This window comes from Netta rufina (assembly GCF_964035555.1).
Source record: "Netta rufina genome assembly, chromosome: 7".
Lineage (NCBI taxonomy): Eukaryota > Metazoa > Chordata > Aves > Anseriformes > Anatidae > Netta > Netta rufina.
In genome coordinates, this window is record NC_140130.1 from 793,670 (window position 1) to 807,831 (window position 14,162).

Below are 14,162 nucleotides of genomic sequence, written 5' to 3' on the forward strand. Positions count from 1 at the left end.
AATTAAACTCATTCCACTTGGTGTAATTTCCTGACACCTATTTCTTCTAAGTGGCTCACGCTTTGTATTGCAGGTATAATGTCCTGCAGAAGTGCTGTCTGGTGGATTTAGAATGAAATGAGTTAAGAAATAACCCCCGCACTGTGTATTCACCAGGTTATTTAAACTGAAGGAATTGATTTTTTCCAGTCAACTGTTGGGCTGAAAGCAGATCTAGGAAGACATTTGGAGTTTAAAAACAAAACAAACAAACAAAAACATGAAGGCTCTGGACAGAAAATAATTCTTTGATATTAATAATATTCAGTTTGAAATCACTGTACTGGGACTTCGGCACACGAATGGTACAAGCAAACAAAGCAAAAGCTTGTGAAACAGGAACATCACGGGGTCTTACAGTCCTGGCTTAGCCAATAACTTGCTGGATGACCTTGGGTAAATCATTTGTCTGATTGCATCTCAGGAAATCAGCTGGAAAACAAGCATAAAGGCTGGCCTCTCCGACAAGCTGCTTTGAACAAACTGAAATGTGCTCCTCTGACATCTCTTACCGACATGCATTTCTTTAGATAAAAGATTGCCCAATGTATATGCTGGGGGTGGGGAGACCAAGAGTTACCAAACATGACAAGCGTAAAACGTACGTATAGTAAGTTACTACATAAAAGGCAGTGTTACCGCTCATTTACAGTTAACAGTTGTACGCAGAACAAGACAGCAAAAGATTGGTAGTAAGGTAGTTGGTTTTCCAACTACTCATCTCCAAATTGTACCAGAAAAATCAGATTTGAGAGGTTAGTAATAGGTTCAAAATTCACTGGAGTTTTATTCCAACCTGCTCATCCATGCCATATGTTACAGTCTGTGTGAATCAAAACATATCTCAGATGGACACAACTGGAGAATGCAAACCTTCTGGCACACTGAGCCTTAGCCCCCACTTGTCCACTTCAACACAATCCCAACACTACGCACGCACACCACTCAGTGACCCATCTCCCCTATTACTAACGAAATACTTTTTTTTTTTTTTTTTTTCCTAAGAATCAGGAAACCTTAAGAAGAGCAACAAAGCTGATGCTATGGCTGCCTGGCTGTTAGAAGGTGTTTCAGAAAACATAAAAGAACAAATGAATCTTTTATGTAGGTGAATATTTATAAGAATTAAATATCCTCAGTTTACACTGTGTTTCTGGAGACTCCTTAAACATTGGTGCTTTCCTTAGTTATGCTCTGCGTCTTGGAGCAAGCGTATGTATAGGACTTGGCAGTTGCTAAGGTAACAATCATTTGGGGGAAAAAGTGGAGTAAAACAGACATATACAACCTACATAAAATTGACATGAAATGGCAAAGACTTCCCTAGGCTTCCCGTAACTCTCTATATGTTCATAAGCATACATATCTAATACATGTGTTTGAGTTTCCCAGGACTTACCTAATTATGTTTCTGTTTTGAAGGTGAATGGCAGCGTCACTTGTATCTGTTAAAAAAAGAAAAAGGAAGGTCAATGACGGAAAGTTGTTTTTGTCTGAAAGCATCGCCAGTAAGTGCTTGCTCACACAAAATATTTGCACACACACCACTGTTCCTTACCCAAAGGGACATTCCCAGCACGGGGGAGCTGCCGGGTAACCTGTCACCTGCCCATGCCCTGGGGCACAGGGTGCACTAAGAGCCATGGCAGTCGCTGCTTCCTGCCCCTGCTCTTTGCACCATACTGAACCCGTCACGCTGTCCTGCCCAGCTGGGTTTTTATATCGTCCTCTTTTTGCAGCCCCATGTGTTTCCCTAGCAAAGAGCGAGGCAAAGAGCGATTTGTGTGGGAGCAGATCCATGACATTTGAGATAAGGCACGTGGACTCATACCGCACCCCACATTGCCCTCCAAACCTTGGTCTTGTGGGAAAAAGAACAGCACAGAAGGATGGGCAGAGCTAAATAAAGCCTGGCTGAATCCAACTTGTACCCCGAATGTCCTGGGGGAACCAAGCTGTGCACGGCGTCGTGTCTCTTGCCTCCCGGCTGTGTGTCTCCAGCAGTGATTTCCGAAATGTCTCCCCGCTGGCGGGCGCTGCTCTGTGCCCAGCAGGCAGGGAGGGGAGGAGGGGGCAGCCAAACCCCGCTGTCTTTGGTGGTGTCTCCCCTCGGCAATCGGAGCAGCAGCTACGGGCTGCCTGGGAGAGGCGTCGGTGAGTGCTGCCAAGGGATCTCACTGCACTGCTCAACACGGGTGCCAAGGAGGAAAAAACACCTGGTTAAAAGCGTGTGATATTAAGCCAAAGTTAGCCACACCCGGAGCAGGCCCATGTGCCCAGCACTGCCATCAGATGTAATTCCTTCAAGCTAAATCCACGTGTTTCAGCAAAGCGTCTGCTACGAGTCTCAGGCGTGTCCTTCACCACGTGCCTGTCCCAAGCCATTTTTCCAAGCCTAGAGCTATGGCTTTGGAAAAGCCTGGGCATGGCAACACATGGGGGAAAGAAGGTTCTTACGGCATGAGAGGGATTCTCATTGTAACCCAGACATGTGCAAAATGGTATTTTTAGGACAAATGGGGGAGTGGTGATAAAAGTCACACAGCACAACAGTAATTTAGTATAATTTACATAAGTAGCAAAACTTTTCCTGAAGTTTTACAGTGCCATCTTGTGAGACACACCTACAAGCTGTATCTAATTTACTTGAAATCTCCCTGTTGATTTAAATGAATTTTTTGCTTCAGTGAGACAAGCAGAAAGCAGTGTCTTTCCAAAGGAAAAATACATTTGTCCCTCAGCCATGAATCATGAAGGTGAATTCCTGCACGTCCAGAGAGGCAGGGAAAGCAAACGGGTGGCTGCATTGAAGCTCCTTAGGGCTGCTGGGGATCCTTCAACCAGAAGTGGGTTTTGCACCAATATTTGGCATCTTGTCCTCCATCTGATGACGGAGGAATGGCCCCTTATGGCCCCTCCGGTAGGGGCAGAAGATATGGAGAGAAATGGCCCCCGTGGTAAATTGGAGCTGAACTCTGGCAAGGAAGCCTGGCCCTCCTGAAATTACTGCATTCACTAATGGGATCCTGCTCCGTGAGGAAGGAGATAAATGTCCAGGCCATTTATCACAATCAGATTATTAAACATTTAAAAGTGACATTAAAGGGGATGACACTCAGACTAATGCACATAGCACAACTGGCAGCCCAAAAACACATTAGTGGTCCAAATTGCTAAGCCCTGACTCCGGGAGCGCTAATCATGGTGTGCTGGGCTGCTGTCTGCTGGAAATGGACACCACTTGCCTGGGACCCTGGCGCTGTACTTTGACTGTTCGACACTATAGGTAAGGCAGTCAAACAGAAAAAAAGCAAACCTGTATTCAGGAGAACTCTGTGCAAAGCTCACATCCTTGACACAATTACTTTGTTGTGGTATTATCCTTATTTCCTGGCATATTTTGATAGAAGAGGCGCTTTTGTTTTGTCTCAGCATAGTGACAGTTAATTAAGTAAATGTTTCCCTGGATCCTGATGCATATTTTATGGGATGAGCTGGTTCAAAGCAAAACCTTCTTTGAACTCCGGTGGGTAGACGGGCGTGGGGGGTGGAAGCCCTTACATAAATCACCACATCAGTTTATGAATCATCACTTAGGGCTTTTCATCACCTCCTCGCCTCTCTCTGAGATCCCTTCTCTCGAAGTCCATTCTGTTTGCTTTGGTAAACTGATGTACAAACAAATCAATCCGCCTCTCAGCCTGAGCAGCTAAGCCCCATACGTGTACCTTCCTAAAAGCTGAGGAAAAAGCGAGGAGAAATGCCATCTGGAGTGAATGGGGAAGGTTTGTTTGGGTCCCTTGCAATGCAGTCAGGCCCCGGAGGGTCATTCGTTAGTGTTTGGTGGTGGAGTTTGGAACAGAAAGGCTACTAACTCGAAGCACCAAATGCTGCACAATCACTTACGTGCCCTCACCTCAGCAGGGAAATCAAACATCCTTAGAAACACATACAAGAAGTCAATTCATTTTTTTCATCAAAGTTTTGATTCTTCTTCTATCATTATAAATACTTCTTAGAGCACACTAATTGCCAATACCATGGTACGTATACACGTGGTACATATACGGATGAAATAAATGGATGTCAAAAATGAAAAACATGCAATAGATTTCAACGATGAGGTTAATGATTCATTCAAAGACTCAAAGATTTCAGGCACAGGAGAAGCCTCACTCAATTTGATCTGGAAAATTTGGGCCACCAAACTTCACTCAGTGACTTTTGTAATAAGCTTAATAACTGAAAAATAAACTAAAGCATCTATTTGAGAGAAAGTCCAATCTTACAGCTGAGAGAAAATTTACTGCATCACTTGGAAAATTCTGCAATTACAATTACCCTCATTATAAAAATGTGTTCCTCATTATTTTAGGTGCTGTTGTTGAAAGCTTAATGGTTCACACTCATTTATACGGGGAAAAAATAAACAGTTTATTATGAAGTATGGAGCTACAGTGTAATGTTCTCAAAATTTAGTTCAATTTTAATGAGCCTGCAGAAAAAGTAAGTTATGGTTTCATTTTTGTTCTGGCTGGGAGCTGAAATGCAGCTGTAAAGGAATGTTCCAACCCAAAGAGACGGGCGTAGCTGAAATCTCACACAAAGCCTTGCCCTCTCAGGAGATGATGATCAAATTTTCATTAAGACCTTTGAGTCTTTCCATTGCAATCCTTAGGCTATAGACAGATCCAAAACAGCCTACTTTTAAACCAAGGTGTTTAAGCTTGGGGGACTTTTTTTTGGTATGAAACACAGCTGCTTTTCTTTTTTAAAGTTGATCAAAAACTATGCTTTTGGAATCCACCTTGGGCTTTAGAGTTCACGTACAGAAGCACTTGGAAATGCAAGCACAGCTCCACTTGATTTTCCTGCAGGATAGCGGTGAGAGAAGTTTACAACATTCAGGCCAGCTTCTGAATTTTCACACAGTTTCTCTCCAGTTTTCAATTGAACCCTTGCTAACTGCCAGTTTTTACCTGGAGAAAACAATTCTCCACAATGCCAAAAATGAAAATGGGACATTAACTTACAATTGAAACAAAACAAAACAGTTCTGATGACACCGGATTGAAAATGAGAGAGAGAGAGAGAATGAGGCTAAGCCAACATTTGGTTTCAGTGCTTCACTTGGTATAAATAAATCTGTGCCAGAGGAGTAAAATTGCTTAGCTTCACTGCAAGCTGAACAGATGCTCATTTCTTTATGATTCCCTGCCCATCTCGGTGGTACCTAGATTCCAAATTGATACTAAAAATTGGTAATGATTACTCCTCCTTGCTGCTTTGCATTGCACCACAGACAAACTCTACTTTGACCTTCAAGATCCCCATGTACTACTAGTAAAAATAAACCACCAAAAGCCAATCTGTTTTTCTTACCTTGAAAGAGAACAAGAGGGACTCTTTTAAGAGCCTTTTATAACGCCCACACACACTTTTATGCCAGTCCCTGTAAGTGTTCTGCTACCCTAGGTCTTCACCAAAAGCCACACGAGCTCGGAGAAGAAACAGGCACGCTTCTGCTGCATGTGTGACGTGTAGGTTTGTTATGCATGCAACCCATCCGAGCAGCAGGAAGGGAAGATGTAACGAGGTCTAGCAGTGCCTGCATTATTCCCCTAGGGAGAATCCTTTCTTCAGTTATACTAGCCACTTCCCAAGGCTGCTTTGTAGTTGTAGTAAAGTTTATTTGATTAATATGTGAAAATACATTCTTCCAGTTTCCTTAGATCATTGCTAATTGCTGCTTTGTGGCATACACTTCCAACTGAGATTTTCACAGGGAAAATTAAACTTCAGAACCATCCCCTCTGCTATAAGTTGCTGAAATAACCATCTAGTCAAGATCTGCAGCATAAGGGAAATGTCCCACGTACTGTGGAACTCTTAGCAGAGCAGGGCCCTGCTCTGTGTACGTATTTCTACGCTCATGGGTTTTTGCAAACAGTCCCTTGTAGACTGGAGGAGAAAAGTGGGACAGTTGTTTAAGAGCACAGGAGAATTTGGAAATCCAACAATTTTAGGACAAGTGTGTAAGGTTTATTCTGAATTCTTGCATCTGATCTTTAGCACCTCTTCCTTATTAATCTCCCACAATATATAATACTGATAAAGGTATATCAAGAGTCAACAGTTACTCAGACTTCAGACCAAAAAGGGCAAAGCATCAAATTGTCCTTGAACGGGTATCCACTTGGGCACGTAGCAGTTCCGCCCCAAGCATTACAATAACTAAAAAAAATAATGTAAATGTACCAGATTTAGCTTCATTACCATTTTTAACAATGTTTTCCCTTTTCATTTGCTGTATAAAGTACAGTCAAGCAGTGAGCTTGGGACAGATTGGGTTCAGTCATCAAAAACCATGGAAGTTATTTATGTTTTTTCTTATTTTGATTCTCTAAGACATGTAGGGCATTTCTTTTCTTCCAAAAATGCTGAGTCAAGAAGTCAAATCATAGTCAGGCTTCATTTTTCACAGATATAGGTGAAAACTATATGCTTCCAATTGAAATTCAGTGCATAACATCTCAATCATGTAAGATGGAAAATTTGATTCACAGTTTGATTTTTTAGTTCCGACAGAAACAGTGGGGCTTGGTCTGAGGGTTCTGCTTCGGGACTCAAGGAAAATATCTTTTTTTTCCTTCTGTATTTTGAAAAAAAAAAACAAGTTCTGTATACATTAAACACTGTTCCTAATTTGAAGACAGCAACTCTCTTTCAAAGCAATCTTTAGGTTCTGAAGATTTCCTTAAAGCATTTGACGTAAGATATACCTCAGCAAAGGTCAGGTCTTGCTTTAAGACTATAGAGAAGGTTAATTTGACCAGATAAATTCAGACTTCACTCTGAAACTTAGTTGACATTTTTAGATGAAAAGTGAATGATGGTAGTAGGGGAAAAATTCAGTGTAACTTCTGTTCAGTCACTAGGGGAGTCAGAACATTGTCTATTGTACAGAAGAGTCAGAATTAAAGCCCTGAATTTCTCAAGTGTTATTTCTACACAAAAGTTGGATTCTGAAGCTCAATGGTTTCAAAGCAGCTTTTTCACACGGTAGCAATAGCAATGCATGGATTTCTGCCATGCCCACCACCATCACGGCAGCTCACAGAAGCTGAAATCTCAGAGGTTCTGTTCCTCTCTCCGGTGCAGTTTCTGCACAGACAGGGTGTCTTCCTGGAGAAGCCAGGAGCCTGCTGGCTGCGGACCGGAGCTGCCACCTCCAGCTCGAAGTGCAGGCAGCGAACCTTGCTCACTGCCCTGATGGCTACAAGTGAAGGGCAGAGAGATGCAAGGACCTACAGTCTCATGAATTTGAAGAATGCAAATAGAGTAGGAACCAAACAATGGGAACAATTTATATTAGAAAGAAACAATAGGGTTATTTGCCTACACATGCACGTGTATGTACGGCACAGAAATATATATACACACATGCTCAGATATCACAGGATCACAGAATTTCTAGGTTGGAAGAGACCTCAAGATCATCAAGTCCAACCTCTGACCTAACGCTAACAGTCCCCACTAAACCATATCCCTAAGCTCTACATCTATAAAGGAACTCAACCCAAACTTGCTGAGAAACACTTGCATCTGTACAAGGCAAACCAGCTGCCATTTCCACGGGCAGCACACACCCCTCTTTAGCAGCACGGAGGCTGCAGAAGCAGGCACGCTGCCATGCAGCAGACGGGCAGCAAAGCAGCCTGTCCCTGAACTCGGAGGTTCCCTTGCCAGCTCCCTGACCCAGCTGAACACCGAGCAGCGTTCGATGTTTCGCTTCTGTGGCTAGCAGAGATGTGTCACCGCGTCAGAACGGAGCATGGAGTAACTTCTAAAAATCCCCAATCAGCAGAATAAGGCATCTATCCTGGGAAACGAATCCACCAGGATTTGCATTCTCTGTGAACGAGCTCCATGCAGTGCCACACGCTACCCTGCACCTGCTGGGAGGGCTCACACCTTCCCTGGGCAGTACCTGGGGTCTGAGGCTCAGGGCAGGGGGCACAGCACGGCCCCAGCCCTGCTGCTCCTCCAGGTGCCCTGGAGCTCTGCTGAGGGGTCCCCAAGCCACTGGCATCTCGCCCAGGAACGGGAGCAGGACAGGACTACGCTCCACCAGCATCACCTACATCAGCGCTTCCCTGGGCGCTGGCATTTATCCTTGGGAGCTCCTCAACATTTCCTTGACCTTTTCCACAGAGAAGCACCATGACTTATCGCTACGCACGTTCTTCTCCATACAGCCTTGCAATCAGACAGACAAACTCAGCCAGACACAAGATACAAATCATGTCTTTCGACTCATTACTACTTAATTCTTTCCAAACAGCCAACAGCAGTAGCTGCAGGTGCAAAGACTGAAATTATAGAGAACACACAACTGCAACAGGGCTGGTTTTTTTCCTTCTTTCTTTCTTTCTGTCAAAGTATCAAAGTAAAGTCATTAAATGATCTGTTAAAAATTACTCATATGGAAATTATTTTTTATTTCCCACTTTCAATTTTCTTTTAGGGCATGCTTTTCTATCAGGAAATCTAGCTCCTGCAAAGGGGTAACAAAGCCATGGGCAAGCAGTTTGAGCTGCAAACTACTTGTCTTCCTTTAAGTCCAGATGCATATAGGTATTGAAATTTTCAGCATAACAGAAGTGAAAAGAAAATAGCCTGAACAGTGCGTGCACTCTACAAATAATGCAATTTCATTAATACTGATTCAGTGCTGAAAGTCCCTGCAAAACACGACAATTAAATACTGTTTTACCGTCACAGATGTGCATAATGCAAAACATTTACATACATTCATAGGCATTCAAGTATATATATAAGTCTGTATACCTCCATTGGTGGCCTTGTATTAATACATCAATAAATTCAGAAACACGATTTGGATCTGCATATGTCATAATCCGCCCATCAGTGGCCTAGCTGGACAAGAGCAGCTAACAATTTTCCCTCAATCATGGCTGTAATTAAGTCGGAAGAAAACTGAAGTGGCTGAAAGTTCATGCTGGAAGACTGACATGATGTCAGGTTTCATAAGTAATAAGATGTGGAAAATGTCAAATTATTGCCAAGGGAGAAAATGTCAGGGGTGCACTTAAAATTAGACTTCTCACGTGAGAGCCCCAGTGAACAAGAGGATGAAGAAGGCGGCTTATGAGCAAGGTCTAGGCGCTGGCCTTCAGGACAGGGGCACGTCCTGGACTCCAGCACACAGATCTGTTTCCCTTCGTGACACCTGGAAAATATTGAAGCTTTGTGTCTTTGCCTAGCTGTCTCCACAAAGTACTTGGCTTCCTTATCAGGGCTAAACCTGGACTGGATCCACCTTCCCTGAGGTATCTTCTCTCAGCTTTTCAGCTGTTTTGCTTGGCCTGCATTAGCATTGTTCTAATGAAATCAGGGGAACTACTGTTTTACACCAGCTGAGGAGTTTTTCTTTCTTTCTTTTTTTTTTTTTTTTTTTAATCTTTCAGAATAAGTTTTAAATATGAAAGTGCATCATTTAATAAATTACCACTCTCTTCAACTACCTGTCGTGCCAAGAAACACTCGGTGGCTCGCAGGACTGCTGTGTCCTGCTTGAGGGAAGGCAGTAAGGGAGGGCATGCTGCAGTCAGCCCCCTCAATCCTCTGCGATCAAAGTACTTGAAAGAGAGGAGGCAGCTTTTATCAGTAAATGCCTGGTTTTAAATCATAACAGCTATTCAGGTTCCCTTGGCCTTGTTTGTAAATTGCCTCTTCCCCCCTCCATGTTCCAGACATCCACCAAGGGAAAAACTCTAAAACTTCGTGGTGCATCTGAGCAGGTGATTAATCAATCTGAGCTGCACAGACACAGACACAGCAGAGAGCTGCTAGGGAGCATTATAAGTACGTAGCTACCCATCACTCAGCACACACTGCTTCTTTCCCCCTTAAATGTTCCCCGTTAAAACTTCTGTTGCCATATTGTTTGTAAAGTCTTGGTGTACAATAATATTTTTATTAGACCTATGTCATACATTTAAAGATCTTCCTGTCCATTTGTTTTGAAACCTGAGAGTTTTCACCTTTTCTACAACGCCGTCTCTAGCTGAATTCCTGGAGTTAAGTCACAGTTTTCTGACAGAGGGCTAATATCAGCAAACAGAGACTCAGTCAGGACTTGCCTGAGCTACAGAAGGACGGTCACTATGCATTGCACTCCACCTCGTCAGGTACACATTACACTTGTGAATTGTTCCTGCACCCTTCTTCCAGGAGAGAAGGAAGAAGGATGTCTCTAAAGTCCCCAGAATCCCACAAGGGATGAGATTCAGGTGTTTTACATCTGGAAACCTCTCCTCATGCACTGCTTATATCCTGAATTTCAGAAATGATAATTTTTTTAATTACACTTAACATTGTAGTTTAACTCCATGATGCTTCTTCTTCTTAACGCTAGATATGTTAGCACTGTACCTAAACACAAATGGTGACGCTGGTGGTATGTAACACCAACTCTTCTCTGAATGCTGAGCAATCAGGAATTGCATTGTGGAAGGCTTCATAACAGAAAGAACACAAAGAATAATTGGTTTAGAGACCAGGTGATTAACGAAGAGTAAGGCACTCCTAAGTATTTTGTTTCAAACCAGATCAGTCTTTGTTACAGTTAAATTTTCAGTCCTCGGGGGGAGAGGAAGCTCAGAATGCCCGTGTAATTTCAGAACACGCTGGGTTAGACAAGGTTAGCATCAGTTGGGCACTAAGTATGAACATATATCTGCATTCAAATGGCAGAAATGTTTATTTGCACTTAAAATTCATGTTTTATTATGGTTTCTATAACAATTTCCTTCATATAGATTTTAATGTTTCAAACTTCAGTGCAGCCTACTCTATTTTTCCTACGGGATAAGGCTGTTTAGAACTAAATCATCTTCTTTCCTACCAAATATAATTTGAAAAGGATATTTGTCAGTATTTAAAAATATTTCATTCTTTTATATCAAGATTAGATTATCATGCAAATATTCCTAGAGAAAGCAACTGTATTGGTGTGATACTCAGTAGGAGATAATTTATTTTTTATTAGAAGATTGCCTGGCTAACAGAGGGTCACATTTACTTTTAAATTTATTTTATTACCTAACTTCCCAAAGATATAGAAAAGCAAAAGTCTCAGTTATATGGTTAAACGTATATATAAATATATATGTATGTATACACATAAATATAATGCAATTAATTTTATCCCTAACATAGAAAGAGTAAATTAAAAACAAACATCCACAAAGAAAATTGACTTTATCTCAGCTCCCTGGGTGAAGCCTCTGTTCGGAAGAGGAGTTCAGCTGGTGCTTACTGGGTAAGCACTGGGTAAAATCCCACTGCAGTTAAGAGTGAAATACCTGTTAGACTCTGCCCTGAATTAAAATGGGTTTAATATGCTGCTGGACTGGTCCTTAAGGCTCTGGCCAGCCATGAGGTGCTACGTAAGAGCCTCCACATAAGCATGCTGTGTGCTGCTATATCAAACCATCAGCACGCTCATTCCTGGAGCTGCCGCATGCTGGATGGGATGAAGGAGGGCAGCGGGGAGCAGCGGGCCTGGTGCTGCGTTAGAAGGATACAAAACACATCATGAAACTGCAGGTGTAAAAGGAAACTGTTTTGCCTAGAGAGACAAGAGGACAGACTGCCCCCATTCCTGCAGCCTCTGTGCATCTGATGCCATTAGCAGGAGTGAGCAAAGCCTCACTGCTGCCTGGGAAATAAGCCTCCTCTGCGAAACAAACCAGAGCTGCATTGCCCCCGACCCTTTTGAAGCCTTTAGGTACCAAGTCAAGCATGTAACGCTGCAGCCCATGCTCTGATCTTCCACTCAGCCGTAGTTTCAGCTGTTCAGCCTCCAGTGGCCACAAGCAGAGCTGGGAGGGCCTGTGGGCAATATATTGCAGGTGACTAATGGTCTGGGGATGGGTCTAGAGAGGAGATCTTGCACAAACCATTGCACAGTGATATTCCCAGAGTGGGTCAAGCAGAACAGGAGAAGTCTGTGAAAGCCTTTACGGCCTCTGTGGATGAACCAAGGGATTTTGGTTAAATCAAAGAAAGCAACCTTGCTGCAGTCTTTAACTTACATTACATGAAAGATACATTGCCATCTGAAATACACATTACATCCGTGTGGGAGCTGAAGGAAGTACAGGTTTGCCTGAAGGAGGAAGAATGTGAGTGAAGTTCAACTGGACATCTATGTGCCACCAGCTGAATGGCATATCATATGCTATGGGCTTACTTTGTCTTAATTTAACTTTAGTGCTTGGGCGTCTATGAAGCAGATGTCCTCAGAGAGTCGCTCTAATGCGTTTGGTAAGACAAAACAAGAAGGGTATTTTATATTTTTCAGAGTTTGGAATTATGTTCATTTTCCAATAGCTTGGACCAAAAAGCTTTAAAGTGCACACATCTCTACCAAGACACATAATTTGACTCTAAATGTTTTAATCTTTATTTAAACAGGACACCTGCACCCTATTTATAACTTTTGAGTTATTAATATTCTATTCCCTCTTTATCTTCCTGCAGACAATTCTTGGCTGCTTTGGAATAGATGACTAATCCCCGTGAGTTTTTTTTTCCTTTCCCTGAAATTATTGGCTTCATTTATCCTCATCATGTCCACTACCTCTCCTGTTATGAGGTCTGACATTAAGAAATTGTGGTAACTGAAAAATATAGCAGGAAAACAAAAAGAGAAGGAAAAAAGTCTTTTCACCGTAAGGTTAAAACCAGATATTTCTACGTAAAACTGGCTAACCCTTATTGCACTGTGTTACATTTCCTTGCTTATATTTGGATTGTGGTAACTGTGGCTGTTTTCCCCTGTGGCTTTGGTGGGCCTACTCCACGTTAAGCTGATGAGACACCAAGCCAAGGAGATGCACCCAAAGCCAACGAGTGGCTTTAACTATTTTACCTTCTTCCCATCTTGCAAAACACTGGGTACTTTCTCCTTGTCTCCTTGCAGATTCTGTCTTATTAACTGTCTCCTATGGGCCCTGTTCCATAGGCTTGCAGTGCTATGGATTTTAAAGAAATCCCTTGTTCACACGATTTACTGATGAAATGATTTACATCTAAAGGATGCCAGCCAAGCATTGAGAGGGCACCGCTCAATGCCTCCTGAATCCTGTTGTGAGGATGTGAGAAAAATGCAGGCTGGGAAGAGAGCTTCACTGGAGTGCCACCGACCACACGAGCAGCCGTGGCGAAGAGAGACTCTTGTGCTTGTTACGGGTGAGGTCACCAAGGCGCTGGGCTTTCCGTACAGCTGCAGGTGGACGTGCACGTCCCCACCGCCGAGCACCACGGGCACACGTACATGTATAACCTGGCAGCTCTGCTTCTATCTGAAAGCAGCAAACACCATCAGTCACGGCAGTGACAGCGACCTCGCTTCCAGTAGAGGTGACCAACACAGGAGGAGAGCACAAACCTTCAGAAAGTCCTTGGAAAACCTCAGTGACACTGCCTGTGCTGCAACCAGAGCTTGGAGATGATACCCTGAGCCTCCTACCCTCCTTTCACCGGGCATGTGCTCTTCTCTGAGCTCTCTTTGGAAACTTATTTTCAAAGATTTTTTTTTCTTTTTTCTCTCTCCTAAATGTTTCAGTCAGTGAGAGCAGAGCACAGAACATGAGCTGCTGCGCTGCTGATCAAAGCAAGCCTCAGATCAGGATTTGATCCATAGGTGTGCGTAGGTAAAATACGGAGTGGTGTCAGTGGCTTAAAAGGAATGATAATTAGGGAGCGTTTGAACTTCTGGGTGGCAATGATATGTGTTTACTTATTTATTTTCAGCATGGCACTTTTGTCTAGCAAGAAGAGAGATTTACAAGGCCTGAGGGAAGCAGAGCTGTCAAGGTAAGAAAAAAAGAGAAGCAGAGACCTTTTGATAATAGTGTATCTAAAGGAACCATTTTGATTCCAGCTTTCCACTGTATTATATCAATATTACAAAAATAACACTCATGGAGATATAAAGCCCTGAAATTACAAATCCATCTTCATGGCATTATGTTGTCTAAGATTCACTCGGGCTTTTCCCGAGACATTGAATTAACCTCCAGTGTTTCTTG